This window comes from Heterocephalus glaber, unplaced genomic scaffold (genome assembly GCF_053883595.1).
Source record: "Heterocephalus glaber isolate CG9 unplaced genomic scaffold, H.glaber_assembly_v1.0 deba00001673, whole genome shotgun sequence".
Lineage (NCBI taxonomy): Eukaryota > Metazoa > Chordata > Mammalia > Rodentia > Bathyergidae > Heterocephalus > Heterocephalus glaber.
In genome coordinates, this window is record NW_028258410.1 from 2671561 (window position 1) to 2688891 (window position 17331).

The window sequence follows — 17331 nt, forward strand, 5'->3', positions numbered from 1 at the left end:
CCTAACTTGTTTGTACTCTCCATCTGGGAAGAAATCTTGGATGTCTCAGGTTTAGATTAATTTCCTCTTCTTTTCTGTGAATGAATTGTGTGACTGTACAAGACACTGGTTAAAAATGGTTGATACCTTTGAACGATCACATATATTTTTAGAAGAGTCAACTACTACCAAAGTTCTCCAAAAATCCTCAGATTTAAGAGACCTCACACTTGGTTTTTCAAATCTCTTTGATCATTTGTACCACAACTGAATTTGAATTTACCCCATTTGCTTGATTCTGTAACAAGGACTTAGAAGCTGGACCTGAAGATGCCCAACTAAAAGCAGAACAGAGTGTGGCATCTCTCCCTTTATTTTATATCCCTTCCTTGTAGTACAGGTCAGAGCCCACCCAGCTCTGCACACACAAATGTTAACCACTGAAGGACCATTTGTATCTCAAAGGCTCTCTAACCTGAATGTATGCAGCCTCTCTTATCTCCTTCAAAACTGAGGACATAAGGATATGAAAAACGAAAGTAATTTTCAGGATTTGTAGGGACAGCCAAAAGCTGTCCAGATTTTACAACACCCAGCTGCAGATCACAGGGAGCAAGGAATAATCCTAAAATAACAATTCTAAAACCTTCTCAGATTCCAGCAAAAGTAGCTTTGCAGTCCACCCTGTGGCGAGGTCACCTCTCCAAGTGGAAGCAATGACCCCAGGCTGTGACCCCAGGCTGTAACTCCAGCCTGGACCTTCCCAGGGGAGTAAGGCTGTATCTTCCCCCCAGCAGGGAGATCCCTGCAGAGCTCCCACGGAGGGCTGAGATGAGGAACAAGGGGAATCCTGCCAATCAATGAAGGCTGACCCCAGTGTCTTGTGAATGACCAGTCTGCACCTGGTTAGCAACCAGCAAGTCCCCTCCAGCTGCTCCAGGACCCATCCTGTCCCTCCTCTCCCTGCTCTCTAACTCTGCCCAGCAAATCTTTCTACACCTCTTGCTGTCGTGGCCTGATGTCCTGAAATTCTTTCTGTTCAACAGACTGCTGCAGGGTGGGTAGTGCTCCTCACCTCAGCATTGGGACATCCTGGATTCTGTCCAGTGACAGAAGAGATTCTTGGAGAATCTTGGAGAATCTGGATGTCTCACACAGTCCCAGGGTCACTGATACCTTCAGGTGGTAGCAGTGTCATGTGAATCTATACCCCATCACCTTTCCAGATAGCTTTGAAGATGTAGATTATGACCAGGATCATCTTATAGCCCCTGTATTGAGCTGCAGACTTTCATAATTTAATTAATGAAATAGTTATTAACTTCCAAGTGGATCAAGAACAAAGATTTTTTAACTAGATTTTTGAAACTCAGTAAAAGTTAGATAAAATGTTTATGTGTAAGTCATGGCTGACTTTAAGTGAAGTACATTCACAAGAACCCTTTGGTGTCCCATAACCTGGTGGAATGACAGAGTAAGCCCCCATCGGACAAATCTGGAAGTTGCTCTTCATGGCTCTTTTCTTTCTTATTGCTGCCAGTTTCTCCATGCTGTGGCAAGCTTTGCTTCCTTTTTCTTTCCCATTATTGTCATCATTTGCTCTAAACCACTTTTTCCTAAGACTTGACTGACTGTTCAGGTGGTAAGTAGAAGACTAAATTCCAGCCAATAAAACATCACTTTGCAATCTCATGAAATTTAAGATATTGTTTTTCTTAATTAATTGGACAAATTTTTAAATATCTGAAATTTAGTCTTATTTAAGTCAATATTTCAGTTAGACTTTCTATTACCAACTTAAGAAAGACACATTTTTTGAAGACACATTTTTCAGTTCACAAAGGATGTATAGCATAGTAGAGTGAATGCAGGAGAGTGAGGCTAATCACTTACACTGAGGGGTCCCCCACTTCCCATGTGGTCACAGTGCCCACTCTGTGGCCTGCGCCTGCTCTTGTGCTGCAGGAATCCTGGCCTTGGTGTCACGCAGAGGGTCCTCCTCACCCTCAGCCTGGGTCCTGCAGTTCTCCCACTTCCTCTATTCCCTCACCGTAGTTAAATATTGTCAGTCCCTCTTCTGAATTATCCTCTCTTACAGAAATGTTTAAATGGGTTTTTTTTTTACTTAAAACTTGAACAATCCCCAAACATTTTAGCATAATTTTCTTTTCATATTTTCCAGTACTGTGAATTGAACCAAGGTCATTTTCACTGAGCTACCCACGTACAACCCAACCCTTTTATTTCTTTTTAAATTTTGAGACAATGTTTCACCAAGTCACTAAATTACTCTCACTGGGTTCCAACTTATGATCCTCCTGGCTCAGCCTCCCAGAGTGCTGGAAATGTAGGTGTTCACAATCACACCAAGCTCTTACCCTGTATTTTAAGAGCCTTACAGCTTGCCCTGGTTTATGTACAAATTTATTTCATCATTTTTGATGTTCTAGATATCTTATAATCCCTAACTCCTACTTCCTACATGTTTGTTGATGTCTCTACCATGCAAATATGACTCATCACCACTAGGTAAAATGCTTCACATCAACATCAAGATTCAACCTCCCCCTCTGAAGCCCTGAGGAGTCCTCAGATTGCTCGCTCTGTCTTTCTTCCAATGTCCTTTATCTCGCCTGTCCCAAGTCTGTTTCTTCTGCAATGCCCTCTGTTTACATCCCCAGCCATTTACTTCAGTCTACTTCACATTATCCCCAAGGTTGGCTCATGATCTTATTCGATGGATGTCTCCAAGTGCAAGAAAAAAAAATATTAACTCATCATTCTCCTTCATTAATTGGTGTTGAGCACACAAAACTGCATAGTGTCAAACAGATTTGACCTGACAGCCTCTGTTCACCTGTTTGCAAGTCAATTGTATAAGCCCCCATTTTCCATATGAATGTAATAGTGAAGTGTGTGTTTCACTCTTGTTCTAAAAAACACTTAGATCAGGCTCGGGGATAGAAATGGGCTCCTGATGCCTTACTCCCCATTATCTGGAATAAACATTTCAATTGTACGTTCTTACTACATTCAACCTTTACTACATCAGTGTTTACTTTTGTATTTATAGATTTCCTGCTATACCCAATTAAATCGCCTGTTTCAGGCTGAATGAATGATGGAGGATTTTTGTCTAACCTGCTTCTGCTTGTGTTTCTTTTTGTCCTTTCTGTCATTTTTAAAAATTATTTTCAACAGCTTTGTTTCCTCTAATAAGCTATTATAGTTGAAAATTTCCTTTACTTCAGAGTCTGGTTTTATTACCTGTGTAACTTTGAGGTTTTCTTATCTGGAACATACTTGTCTCCAGGTGAGACCTGATATCATTGCATTACCTCCCTAGGGACAGAAACAATGCTCCTCTTTCTTTTGAATTATCTCTCACCCTGGAGAATTCAGAAACAGTTTGTTGATTGGCCCCCTGATGTGCAAGATAAAAAGTGAAAGAAAAATGTCAGAATGTATAATAGGTAATGTGAAACAGGAAGAAAAGGGGCAAAGGGGAAGGAAGTGGGAGGGCTAGGGGAAAGGATAGAAGGGAATGGGGTTAATATGAGAAAATGGAAAAATAGGAACAAAATCTTTGTAAATAGGGAGAACTGGAGGGGTTGAAGGGAGGGCTGGGCAAGGGTGAAAAATAAGAACCAAAAGAGACTATGGAAAAGTGCAAATTTCCAATGATGAATGTCATTATATTGTATACCTAAAATTTACCAATGATTAGAATGAATAATCGATAATGTAAAATAGGAAGAATAGGTCCAAAGGGGTAGTGGTAGTGGGAGGGGCAGGGGAAAGGAAAGAAGGGAAAGGAAAAAATGCTGAGAAATGGAAAAAATGGAAATAAAGTCTTTGTAAATAGGGAAGGGTGGAGGGGGTAAAGGGAAGGCTAGGAATGGGGAAAAAATAAGAACCAGGATGCATTATATAAAGGTACAATTCCCAATGAGAAATGTAATTGTGTTGTAGACCTACAATGTACCAATAAAAGAATTTAATACAAAAAAAAGGAGAAGTGCAAATCACACACCTTCCTCAGTGTTGCTGGCAGCGTGTGCCCAGGTGACTCAAAGGGATTCCAAGCAGCAAAGGCTGTGGGATCACAGAAGCAGGAAAGATGGGGGTGAGCCCTCAAAGCACTCTGCTCTGTGACTTCTGACCCTGGTGGGACTCTTGCTCTGTGTCCAGTGCAGGTCCAGTCTATAGGGGACCCCAAGTGACTCCCTATGTCATAAAGCTAGAGAGACCCAGGAAACCAGAAGAGCAGAGAGCATCTCCAGAGTGCCACATGTTCCCACTCCTCTGCAGCAGCCTGTCAGTCCTGAAGAAAAGGCTCCTGTGCAGCTCGCAGGGACCAGTGGTCTGCAGTGATATCCTGAGGGACAGTGCAGAGGAACCCAGGTTGTAGCAGTTCTCACACTCTGGGGTGTCTCAGGCTCCCAGGTTCATTCGTATAAATGAGGAGGTAGCAAAGAGTCATTTTTCTGCAATTCATAGAGATGTGTTTTCCCACTCTCTGTGATAGAAAATTAGGAAACTGGAGCAGTTCTTTTGTTTATCCTTTTGTTTTTGTTTACTGGATAGAAATGTTTTTATGCATTCCTCTTAGCCAAAGCTATAAATTCAATCATAATTTGTACAAACGCTGATGAATTCTTTTCTATTTCCCAAGCAGTATTTCACTATTACAAACCAAGCCAAGGCAACAATCTCCATATTACAGATCTCAGAGGAGTATCTCCCCATTGCTGTACCTCCTCTTCCATGAGAAGAAGTGGGATTGCAATGTCTCCCTGGTCTCTTGCACAGAACATTGGATGGGAAATCACTTAGCAAAGCTGTAATGAACCCTTGAATTGTGCAGATTAATCTGTCCTGGGTCTGAAGTGGAACATAAGCAAGTGCAGTAATACTTTAGTGATACATTCACAGTTAAACTCCAGAAGCTCACTAGGTAAATTTGAACTAGTACAATATGCTTCTGTTTTGTAACTTTTACTTATGCAAATATATTACTAATTTGTTATAGTCTGTGATAGCAGCCTAACAACTTTGTGAAAATGAAGGCATCAAATATACTTCTTAACTGAAATTGGACAGAGAAATTAGCCAAATTCTTCCATTTGTTAGCACAGCAGTTTCAGGCAAATAGAATATATGTCCGTCATCTCTCCCTTCCTGGTCCAACAAGCAGGCTCCACTGGAGAGATGGTGCATGGAAGAAACAAAAGGCAAGCTATTTACCTGATGGAGACAATGTCAAGAAGAAGCAAACACTCTAATGAGTCCCAGGGCTGGCAGCTCTGCCTCCAGGAGGCTCAGTCAAATCCTGCACCTCACCTTGCTTGGTGCACTGCCCCTGCAGCAGGGCTGGCTTTGCCCTCTGCCCACAGGCCAGGGCAGCATCCCATGGAGCTCTGAACCCAGCATTCCCCACCTGGGCATGATTGATGGCTTTAGTTCATTTAATTAAAACACATGGCAAAATATTGTTTTTCATCTTTATAATCCATTCCACTTTCTTCTGTTTGGTAGCTGTGACAGCAGAGGATAAAAGCATAGCTCAGGAAACACTGAAGCTGATCCTCATTGCTAATGTTATGAGAGCACAGGAAGTAATAGGAGTTCAGCAGAAAAAGAGTGAATACCTGTAGGCATAGAAAATCAGCAAATAGCAGGTTATTCACACCTGACTATGACTTGTTAAAATGGAGAGGTGGACATTCCAAAGTAGAGGATTCAGCACACATAAAATAACCAAAAGAGAAACATCCGAACCTGCAATGATGTGGGAATCTATTTTATTCTGTTTAGATCACTAACTGTGGTTCTTGTATTAGCGATCACACAAACTTAAATTTGCACTAACTTAAGTGTGTGGAGTCCAGAAAAAAGTGTACTGCACAGCTTTCCAGCCCCCAAGACTGTGAAGGAGACCACACCTGGGCTGCACCTGCACCATGAGCCAGGCCGGTCAGCTGAGGGTGGAGGGGCGAGGCTGCTCTCCCAGAGCCGCCATACACAGCTGCTGGCCTTAGTGACTTCCTGCTGTCTTCTGTGCTGGACCTCTGGCTTCCTTTATTCACACTTTCTCTTTGTTTTTAGAGGAACATGGCTCTTTTGTAAGTTTCCTGGAGAAGGCAAGTGTTGAGACCCTGAGTATATCTTCCTTAGCCTCCGCATGAGTGATTTTTGTCTCCCTGTGTTATTTTACTTGAGATATTTCTCAGTTATTTCCAGTTTCTTATTGAGAAATTGAAAGCTAACAGACTTCTTGATACATCCCGCCCATTACAGAAGCTTATGAGCGGCTCCCTTTCTTACATGTGCTGAAGAGCACAATAATTCTGTCCACTGAGCTACAGGTCTGTGGAAAAGCTTTTTTTTTAAATTAAATTATTTTATTGGTACATTGTAGGTATACAACATTATTACTTTTCTCATTGGGAATTGTACCTTTATATAATGCATCTTGGTTCTTAATTTTTCCCCATTCCTAGCCCTCCCTTCATGACCTCCACCCTTCCCTATTTACAAAGACTTCATTTCCATTTTTTCCACTTCTCATCATTTTTCCTTTCCCTTCTTTCCTTTCCCCTGCCCCTCCCACTATCCCATGCCTTTGGACCTTTACTTCCTATTTTACATTATCAATTATTCATTCTAATCATTGGTATATTTTAGGTATACAATATAATGACATTCATCATTGGAAATTTGCACCTTTACATAGTCTCTCTTGGTTCTTATTTTTCACCCTTTCCCAGCCCTCCCTTCAACACCTCCATTCCTCCCTATTTACAAAGATTTTGTTCCTAGTTTTCCATTTTCTCATATTAATCCCATTCCCTTCCATCTTTTCCCCTAGCCCTCTCACTTCCTTCCCCTTTATACCTTTTCTTCCTATTTCACATTATCTATTATATATATAGTGCTAATTTACACTTTCAGTTTCTCACACCAGAGAAACTATTCAGTATTTATACATATGTGTCCTATTTATTTCACTTAAGAGTATCGCCTCAATGTGCATCCACTTATCTATAAATGTCTCTAATTTCTCATTTTTTATGGCTGAGTAGTTCTCCATTTTATTTTTTAAAAAAACACATTTTCTTTATCCAGTCTCCAGTTGATGGGCATTTGGGCTGTTTCCAAGTTTTAGCTATCACAAACTGTGCTGCTATGAACATGGGTGCACATATGTCACAGTGGATGATTCTTTTAATTCTTTGGGGAAGATCTCCAGCAGTGGAATAGCGGGATCAAATGGGACTTCCAGTCCTAGTTCTTTGAGGTATCTCCATACTGATTTCCACAGTGCTTGCACCAGTTTACACTCCCACCAGCAGTGGAGCAGGATTCCTCTTTCCCCATAGCCCCACCAGCATTTTTTATTGGTTGATTTCATAATAGCAGCCATTCTTTCTAGAGTGAAGTGGAATCTCAGCATTGTTTTCATTTGCACCTCTCAAATGACCAGTGATGTTGAACATTTTTTCATGTATTTATTTGCTATTTCTACTTCTTTGTCTGAGAAATGTCTGTTCATTTCAGATGCCCATTTTTGGATTGGGTCTTTAAATTTGGGAGGTCTGATCTTTTTAAGTTCTTTTTAGATTCGAGATAGTAGACCTTTGTCTGAGGAAGAGCAGGTGAAGCTTTTTTCCCACATTGTGGGTTGTCTCTTCGCACTCCTGGTGGTTTCTCTTGCTGTGAGGAAGACTTTTAATAAGAAGAGATCCCACTTTTTGATTGTTTGTGCTAGTTCACGGGCAACTGAGATTTTGTTCATAAAATCTTTTCTTACACCGATGTCTTCAAGGGTTCTACCTAACCTCTGTTCCAACTGGTTCAGAATTTCTATTTTAATATTTAGATCTTTAATCCATTTTAATTTTAGTTTAGTGCATGGTGAGAGATATAGGTCTAGTTTTAATCTTTGGCAAGTTGAAACCCAATTTTTCCAGCACCATTTATTAAAGAGGCTATCTTTCCTCCAGTGAGGGTGTTTGACTCCTTTATCAAAGATGAGATGGCTGAGTGTGTCTGGCTTGTTTCTGCATCTTCTCATCCCTTCCATTGGTCCTCAGGTCTGTATCTATGCCAGTGTCATGCTGTTTTTATCACAGTTGCTTTGTAGTAGAGTTGCAGGTTGGAGATTGTGATACCCCCTGCCATGTCTCTGTTACCTAGAATTGCTTTTGCTATTCTGGGTCTCTTCTTGTTCCAAATAAATTTTTGGATTGTTTTTCTCAAGATCCATGAAATGTGCTGCTGGGATCTCAATTGGAATTGCATTAAATCTATATAACAATATTGGAATTTGGCCATTTTCACTATATTAATCCTTCCTACCCAGGAGCAGGGGATGTCTACCCATTTTCAGATGTCATCTTCAATCTCTCTTTTCATAGTGCCATAGTTTTTAGAGAAGAGGTCTTTGATTTTTTTCCTTAGGTTGATTCCTAGGTATTTCAGTATTTTGGATGCTATTGTGAAAGGAATTATTTGCCCTATTTCTCTCTCAGTGAGTCTGTCATTTGTGTAGAGGAAAGCTATTGATTTTTGTGTGTTGACCTTGTAACCAGCTACTTGACTGAATTTGGTTATTAAGTCTAGAAGAATATGGTGGAGTTCTTGGGGTCTTCTATATAGAATATCATGTCATCTGCAAATAATGACAATTTGACTTCTTCATTATCTATCTTTATTCCTTTCATTTCTCTCTCTTGTCTAATTGCCGTGGCTAATGTTTCCAGAACTATATTGAACAAGAGTGGTGATAGTGGACATCCTTATCTTGTTCCTGATTTTAGTGTGAAGGATTTCAGTTTTTGACCATCTAGTATGATATTGGCTGTTGGTTTTTCACAGATGGCTTCTATCACTTTGAGGTAGAGACCATCTATTCCAATTTTTTGTAGGGTTTTTATCATAAATGCATGTTGGATTTTGTCCAATGCTTTTTCTGCATCTATGGAGATAATCATATGGTTTTTGTCCTTGGCTCTACTGATATAGTGTATTACATTGATTGCTTTGTGTATATTGAACCATCTCTGACTCCCTGGGATGAATCCCACTTGATCAGGGTGTATGATCTTCTTGATGATCTTCTGCATTCTGTTTGCCATTTTCTTATTAAGGATTTTTGCATCTATGTTCATTAGTGATATTGGCCTATAGTTCTCTTTTTCAGTTGGGTCTTTCTCTGCTTTGGGGATCTAGGTGATGCTTGCTTCCAGGAATGAATTTGGGAGTATTGCTTCCCTTTCAATTTCATTGAACAGTTTAAACAGTAGTGGTAGCAGTTCCTCTCTAAATGTCTTGTAGAATTCAGCAGTGAAGCCAACAGGGCCCGGGCCTTTCTTAGTTGATAAGTTTTTGGTTACATTTTCAATTTCATTGATTGATATTGGGTTGTTCAGAATTTTTAGGTCTTCTTCATTCAACTTTGGTAATTCATATGGATCTAGGAATCTGTCCATTTCTTCTGTGTTGTCCATCTTATTTGTGTTTAAGTTCTGGAAGTAGGTATTGATGATCCTCTGGGTTTCTGCTGGATCTGTTGTAATTTCACCCTTTTCCTTCCTAATTGCATGGATTTGGGCCTTTTCTTTCCTTTTTTTGACAAGTTTGGCTAAAGGTTTGTCAATTTTCTTGATTCTTTCAAAGAACCAACAATTGGGTTCATTGATTTTTTTATATCATTCTCTTAGTCTCCATTGCATTGATTTCTCCTCTGATCTTTATTATTTCATCCCTTGTATGAGCTTTGGGGTTGTCTTGCTCTTCTTTTTCTAGAAGCTTGAGGTTCAGCATCAGGTTGTTTAATTGGGCTTGTTCTGTTTTCCTAATATGCATATTTACTGCTATGAATTTTCCTCATAAGACTGCTTACATTGTGTCCCATAGATACTGATATGTTGTTTTGTCATTGTCATTTAATTGAAGGAACTGTCTGATACCTTCTTTAATTTCCTATGTGACTCATTGGTTATTCAGAAGTGTGTTGTTCAATTTCCACGTGTTTATGAAATTTTTTGAGTTTCTTTTGCTATGGCTCTTCAATTTCATCACACTATATGGTCTGATAATATACAGGGGATAACTTTAATTCCTTTGCACTTACTTAAACATGTTCAATGTATGAGTATGTGGTCTATTTTGGAGAATGACCCATGTATAGCTGAGAAGAATGTTTATTCTAATTTTGTGGGGTGGAAGACTCTGTAAACATCTATTAAGTTCATTTGTTCAAGAGCTAGATTGAGTTCTAGTATTTCATTACTTATTTTTAGTCTACTTGATCTATCTATTTGTGTCAGTGTGGTGTTGAGGTCCCCCACTACAATTTTATTAGGGAATGTATGACTTTTCATGTCTGTTACTATTTGTTTTATATAGTTGGGTGCACTAGTGCTTGGTGCATGGATATTTATGATTGTCATCTCTTCCTCTTGGATTCTTCCCTTTACAAGGATGTAGTGTCCTTCTTTGTCTCTCTTAATCAGTGATGGTTTGACATCTAATTGCTCTGCAAAGAGGATAGCTACTCCTGCTTTTTTGTGGGTTCCTGTCACATGGAGTATTGTTTTCCACCCTTTAACTTTCAGTCTATGAGTTTCCTTTTGAATTGTGTGTTTGTTGTATGCAGCATATTGTTGGATTTTGCTTCTTGACCCATTCTGGCAGTCTATTTCTTTTGATTGGTGAATTGAGACCATTAACGTTGATGGTTATAACTGAAACATATTGACTTGTCATTGCCATGACTTTTTCTTTTTGTTGGGTTCTCCCTCTTTACATTTAATTTCTTGTCATGCCAGTTGTTTTCTTTTAGGGCTTGGAATTTGTCACTGCAAGCTCTTCTTGCCTTGATGGTTTGTGTTGAGAAGTCTGCTGTGATTCTGATGGGCTTTCCTTTGTAGGTGATTTGTTTCTTTTCTCTAATTGCTCATAGAACTTTGTTCTTCTGTTGAGTTTCTGGAATCTTAACAATTATATGCCTATGTGCAGATATTTTTGATCAAGTCTATTTGGAGTCCTATATGCCTCATTTATCTGTATGTCAAGCTCTTTTCCCCTGCTTGGGAAATTTTCTGCCATTATTTCTGTGAAGAGATTTTTTATGTCATCTGCACTCTCTCCTGTTTCTTCATTGACTCCAATGAGTCTTATGTTATTCTTCTTTGCATCATCCAGCAGGATCACCTTCTCTGAACTAGGAGAGGTGGGACAGGGACCAGGAGAGGTGGTAGAGATGGTGGCCCAGATGCCCCTTTCTCTGGACCAGGACCAGTGGGATGGTGGCTCATTAGCCTCTACCTCCGGGCCATGAGCAGTGGGAGGGAGGTTTGCCTGGAAGCCCCTTCCTCTGGGCCAGGAGCAGTGGGACAGAAGGTGGCCAAAAAGCCTTTTCCTCTGGGCTTGGAGCAGCGGGAGGGATGGTGACCATGAAGCCCCTTCCTCTGGACCAGGAGCAGTGGGACAGCAGCTCAGAAGCCCCTTCCTCTGGCCCAGGAGCAGTGGGACTCAGTACCATGGTCTGGTGGTCCAGTGTCCTCTGCATCTTTGTAGTGTGGAACCAGGTGGATGTCTGTCTGCAGCGGGGTGATTTGGCATCCTCCACACTACTTGGGACCTCAGTAGGGTGTGCACAGACCTGCCTGTCTGCAGCGGGCTGATTTGACGTGTTCCCTGTGACTCAGGACCTTGGTAGGGCATGCGCACTTCTGCCTGTCTGCTGCGCAGTGATTCGGCATCTTCTGCGTGACTCAGGACCTTGGTAGCTCATGTGGGAAAGCTTTAATGTGACTGTCAATAACTATCACACCCGGGAAATATTTGCCACTTACTGCAGTGATGATGATGGTTTTCCCTCTTTTCCCTTTATTTCTCGGTTACAGAACTGTTGTTGCTGTGCCCAAGCTCCCAAACTCATTGTCTTCATGAGCTTCAAAGGCAGTTTCCAGCAGTGGAGTCTGCAGTTTGATCTGTGCTGCTATTCTGCTGTGACAAGGGCCAAGGACCTGCCCTGTGCCCTCGCCTGGATCATGTCAGGAGGACCCCCCAGCCCCAGTCTACCATAAGCATTTGCTTCAGAGTTGGGAATAAGTAACCACGTCTGAGCTCAGCCTGCTTTACCTTCTTTCCAAAGAAGCTTAAAGTTCAGAGTCCCGGTCTTTCCACTGCAATATTATGTTAGGCTATGCATTGGAGTTTATTTCCCAGATCTCTTTCCCATTAATATAGTCACTTTGCAACATGAAAATTTGTGTCTTCATTTCCATACTTTTTCATCTTATAGTTTTAATGTAAATCGTATCGCACTATTTTATTTTTCTTTATTAGAACCCCACTTGTAGTCTTGCATCTTTTCAATAATAGCCATTCTAACCTGGGCCAGGTGGTTTAGTTTTATTTTCAAGTCCCTATTATTAGTAATATTAGTAGTAACATCCACCACCTTTCCATACATTTGTTGATTATTTTCATGTGCTGCTCTAAGAATGCCAATTCGGATCTTTTGCTCATTCTTAATCAGATTATTTTATTTATTTATTTACTTTTTTTTTTGCTGTTTGAGATATACAAAGTGTGACTGAAAACTAAAAGGAGTGTTTAAATTTTCAAAATATGTATTACATTAAAAGACACATTGAGAAGAATTAGTCTGTGAGATGCTTAACTAATTGTCAGCTTGAGTGGGACCACCCAGCTGACCTGAGTTGGCATGGTTCTGGGTGTGGAAGACCCACTTAGGGAGGGCTGTTATCAGAACCATAGAAAAGGAGAACAGGAGGGAGGATTTCAGCTAGTTTTCCTTGGAAGAGCTGCATTCCAGCTGCTCTCTCAGGCTGAGCTCTGTCTTCACCTTTATAGGATGGCCACTGTTCTCTTTGGAGGAGCTCTGCCCTTCGCTTTTGCCTTGGGCATCACCTCCTGTTTCAGGCACAGATACTTTGGCCTTCTGGCTGCCTCCACAGACTCCCAAGCCTCCAACATGGCTCTGGACTTTCTGCCACAGAGCCTTGGGTCTTGCACTGCAGATTCCTCAGCCTCCAACAAAGAGTTGCAGTGAACATTGCCATGGGCTCCAGGCCATTGGGTGAGTTCTTCAGATCTCTAATGTATGGCCAGATCTCTTACAGTCTTCTTCATTTGAGTCTGTGGGCAGCTATTGTCAGCTAATCTTGTAAATTTCTGTTGCCTTGCAAATTTCTCTTGCAAATTCTAACCACAACAGTATGCTCAAATAAATGATGGGCAGTATTTTTAGGAGAATAATGGCAATGTGATTTATTGTAATACTTTTTAATTTAAGCATTCATTGTACACTTTGATCATGCTATATATATTTTAGATAGTCACCTTTTTTCAAAAATGAACTTAAAAGCAATTAAAGACAAGCATAAGAACAAAAACTATAAAACTAATGGAAGAAAACAAGGGACATACTTCACGATGTTTATCTGGGAAATGATTCTGCTTGTAAGAACTCAAATATATAGGGAACAAAAGAAAAAGTAGACAAAAGAGATTATGTAAAACTAAAAATCTACATGGGGAAAAATTAGAAAATACAGAGACATTGTACAGAATGGTAGAAAATATTTGGAAACTAATATGTGGACTTTTTGTAATAGGTGAGTCTAAAATTTTAGGCATTTCATATATCATATTCATGCCTGGTCATTTCATATTTATGTCTCCACCAAAAAGACCACCTTACTTTTCTATAAGCACATTAACTGTTTTTCAGATAATTATATATGATAGAAAAACTGAGTATAACATTGTCTTTTGAACATGGTGAACACAAAAGCATCAATTCCTTAGCAGCACAAAACTAAGAGAAGGTGGCTTTAAAAGCTCACAGTCCCCTCAGCTGAGAGCCTGAACAGAGGCTCATTAACAGCACAGGTCCTTGGTGCTCCAAGAAAAGCAGTCAGCCCATGTGGGGACAGGAAGCTCCCATGATGATGCACTTCTGTGAGTTCAAGGAAGGCTGTGTGTGTGCGTGTGTGTGTCCATGGAGAAGTGTGTTGGGAAGGTGCTGTCTGTGCCCACATCAGCAGTGAAGGAGTGAGCTGAAAATACCTGCAAATGCAGCATCCCTGGCTTCACTTAGAGGAACAGATGGCTCAGGTTTGTTATTGTTTCATGAATGCTGCAAACACTTGCTTCCACAGTGCTCTCAGGCTATTTTGTGCTTCCCAGGTCACCACTCCATGCACTTCACTGCATCCCCTGCCTGGGCTCCCCAGGCCACACTGAGGGTCTGAGCTCCCTGATCTCACCTGAACTTGCACAGCCTCTTCCAGGATTGCCACCTGCAGAGTGGAGGCTCCATTTCCACTGGCCTCACCATTCCCAACCATGACCCTCTCCATAGATGCTGTTGGCTTCTCCAAGTCCAAGTGAGAATAACATCATGTCACACATGGGGATCCCCTCCCAAGTGGCCCACTTGGGTGAGACTTCACCAGAATAATCACCTAACTGGGGGATTCAAAATCAACTGAATAAAGGCCTTAATCACATCTGGCAAATCTCCTCGCTTTTGACATAATGCAGCCATGGAAGTGGTGTAGGGTCATAAAGATGAGGTCCAAAGCACCTCAGAACACAGGGGTGGAGAGGGACAAAGGAGACCAACAACTAAGAATTGTAACACTTTAATCTATATTGCATATAATAGAACTTTCAGAAATGAACACCAAGGCTGTGGGAATTTGTTCACTTCTATGCTTAAGTTTTATGAAGAATTGCTAGCCACAGAGAAAAGTGACTGCATAAATGTATGCTCCCTGATGATAGACCAAATGGGAAAACTGAGGCAGGCCCAGGTGTTTGGATACCCTGTGGCCCCAGAGCAGCATTCCTTCCTCTCAGTTATGGAGCAGGATTCCTCTTCCTTTATTTGTGGGACACCTCGGAACACTTCTTCCAGCTAGATTTCTAGGTGCCATGGCTGTCCTTGCAGGAAATGGGTTCAAGTTTCTTTGATCATGTTGAGGGAAAGTAACTTTCACTATCTGTGACCTGCTGTGGAGTAGAGAGCGGAGCAGGGAAAGGATGGGAGGAGATCACAAGAGACCATTGCTGAGGCAATGGCCATTGGTTCCAATGTCTGTCAGCTTAGCCTGCTCAGCGCCCAGGGTTGTACTTTGGGGTTCAGACTCCTCAGCCTCACTGGGGGTCATGAGCTATCAAATGCCTTCCAGATGGAATCAGAATCCTGCAAGTCTGACAAGTCCTCTAGATGCTGCCATTGCATCCTAAGGTTTGATTTGAGAATTGCTGGTATAAAGAGCCAGTACAATGTCTCTCTTCTTAGTGTTTTCAACTGAGTGAAAAATTTTTAGTATATTTTTCTGTCTAGTTTTACATTTTTCTGGTTTGCTTTCTTTTTTAAATTTTATTTTAATGGGGTATCTTAGAATATATGGTACCTGAGCAATTGCTGTCTAATATTCCAACTACACAAAGCCCTAACTTCAGTAATATTTAATTAGCTTCTAACTGGTGTCCATTCTTTTAATAACTGCTTCTAATTTCTTGAGCTTAAGCTCAGAATCATATCTGATGAATAGATAACTCATTCTAAAATACATGACACACACACACTATATATATATTTTTTCAGTCTAATAAATGAAGACGTCCTTACTTGTAGTAGTCTCCTTAAAGATAACATGAAACATGATGCTTTAACAGCTGATTCTCACCAGATTGGGCCAGTAAGGACAATGATCTTCCAGCTATTGATTCTCAGTAGACCTCACCAAACACTTGTCCAGTTAAATCAATGAGGTTAAGACACTTTGAGTAGAGTAGTTTGCAGTACATATCACCAAGATTGCTGCTTCCCAAACATTAGTGAGTGTGAAGACAGAACTCTCTTAATCCTAACACTTGAAAACCCCAGTCATTGTCTTATTGGTAGTGAGAGAGCACATTGACTTATATCTTCTTTTTCCTTGAAGGTTAGTACACATGTATATATTTATGATCTTTGGATGTTTGTAGACCCTTCCCGTTCTAGCACCTTGTAGATAAAGAAAGATCAAGCAGCAGATGTTAGGATTCACCACAGAGCACCAAAAGAGGACTGTGGTTGACCAAAATACATCACTTGAAACACCTGTTGGCCACACTGATGACTTCATGGTGGTTATTTAGAGAAACTGGGGACATGGGCATACCTCTGAAAAAGTGTCTTCTCATAAAGGAAATGTATCTTGGGAAAGTTATCTACCAGGAGGAGACTGCTCTGGGCAGTCTTTATCACTGCAGGGACTTGTATTCCTTTGAGCTCATCTGGATTTGTTACCTGGCAAAGTAGAGCAGGACCTGGGCCCTACATGCATCTCACAGGCCTGGCTGTGAGTTTCTCCTCCGCTGAGCTTGCAGCATGTCTAGGAAACCATACAGCTCACAGTCTCCACTTCTCTGTGCACAGCCAGCCCTGTGGGGAGCTACTGCCTGGACTGGGGAGACTTTCTCATTCACCCTGCATCTCCTTCCTGCCCCTCCTGCTGCTGGTCTCCACAGGGTCCTGAGTTGGAGTCCTGCTCCTCCCTGCACTGGAGGACACTGTGGACTCCTCAGCCATCCCACACGTTCATCATCTCATATTCTTGGGAGACTCCTGTGCCTCTGGAAGTCACTTAAATGGCTTTCCTCTGGTAATCTGTGTGTGTCAGTGAAACTCACTGCCTTCTCTAAGGACCTGGGAAAGAGAGGGAAGTCACTTTTCCTTTTTCAGCACAGACGCTGCACAGTCTCTGGAGCTGTGCTCATGTCCTGGTACCGAAATCCCGGCCTCTCACACTTCTGCCATTCATCGCGGCTGGACACTTGCCTTGTGCTGCACACTTGCCCAGGAGAGTTCTGCGCAAGGCCCTAGGTGTTCAGTACCATTCCCTTCAGGCAGAGGTTGGCTTTCACTTTTTTGGGTGCCGCCTGCCACCTGCTGGTCATAATCTGTCATTACCTCCAATTTTACTTCATGCCCACTGTGATGCTCTCTTTTCCCACAGCTGGGTCCTGTCTGCGTTGTTCAGCATCTTTCTCAATGTGTTTGCTCTACTTTCAGAGAAAACAGGCTCTTCTGTCATGAGATCCCTTTACTATGTAACAAACCTTTTAAAAGTTGATAATCTATAAACTACGCTTCCATTTTTAAAATTTCAAGTAAAGGTCTCTTTTAAGCAATATTACTAATTTCTTCCTGCAAGGCCTGTGTAATCTTCTATAGCATATTTTCCCCCTGGTTGTGGGGGAAGAGGAGGGCTTGGACAGTCGCTTTCATTACTGTGATGTCTTCTGTTAAAGAAA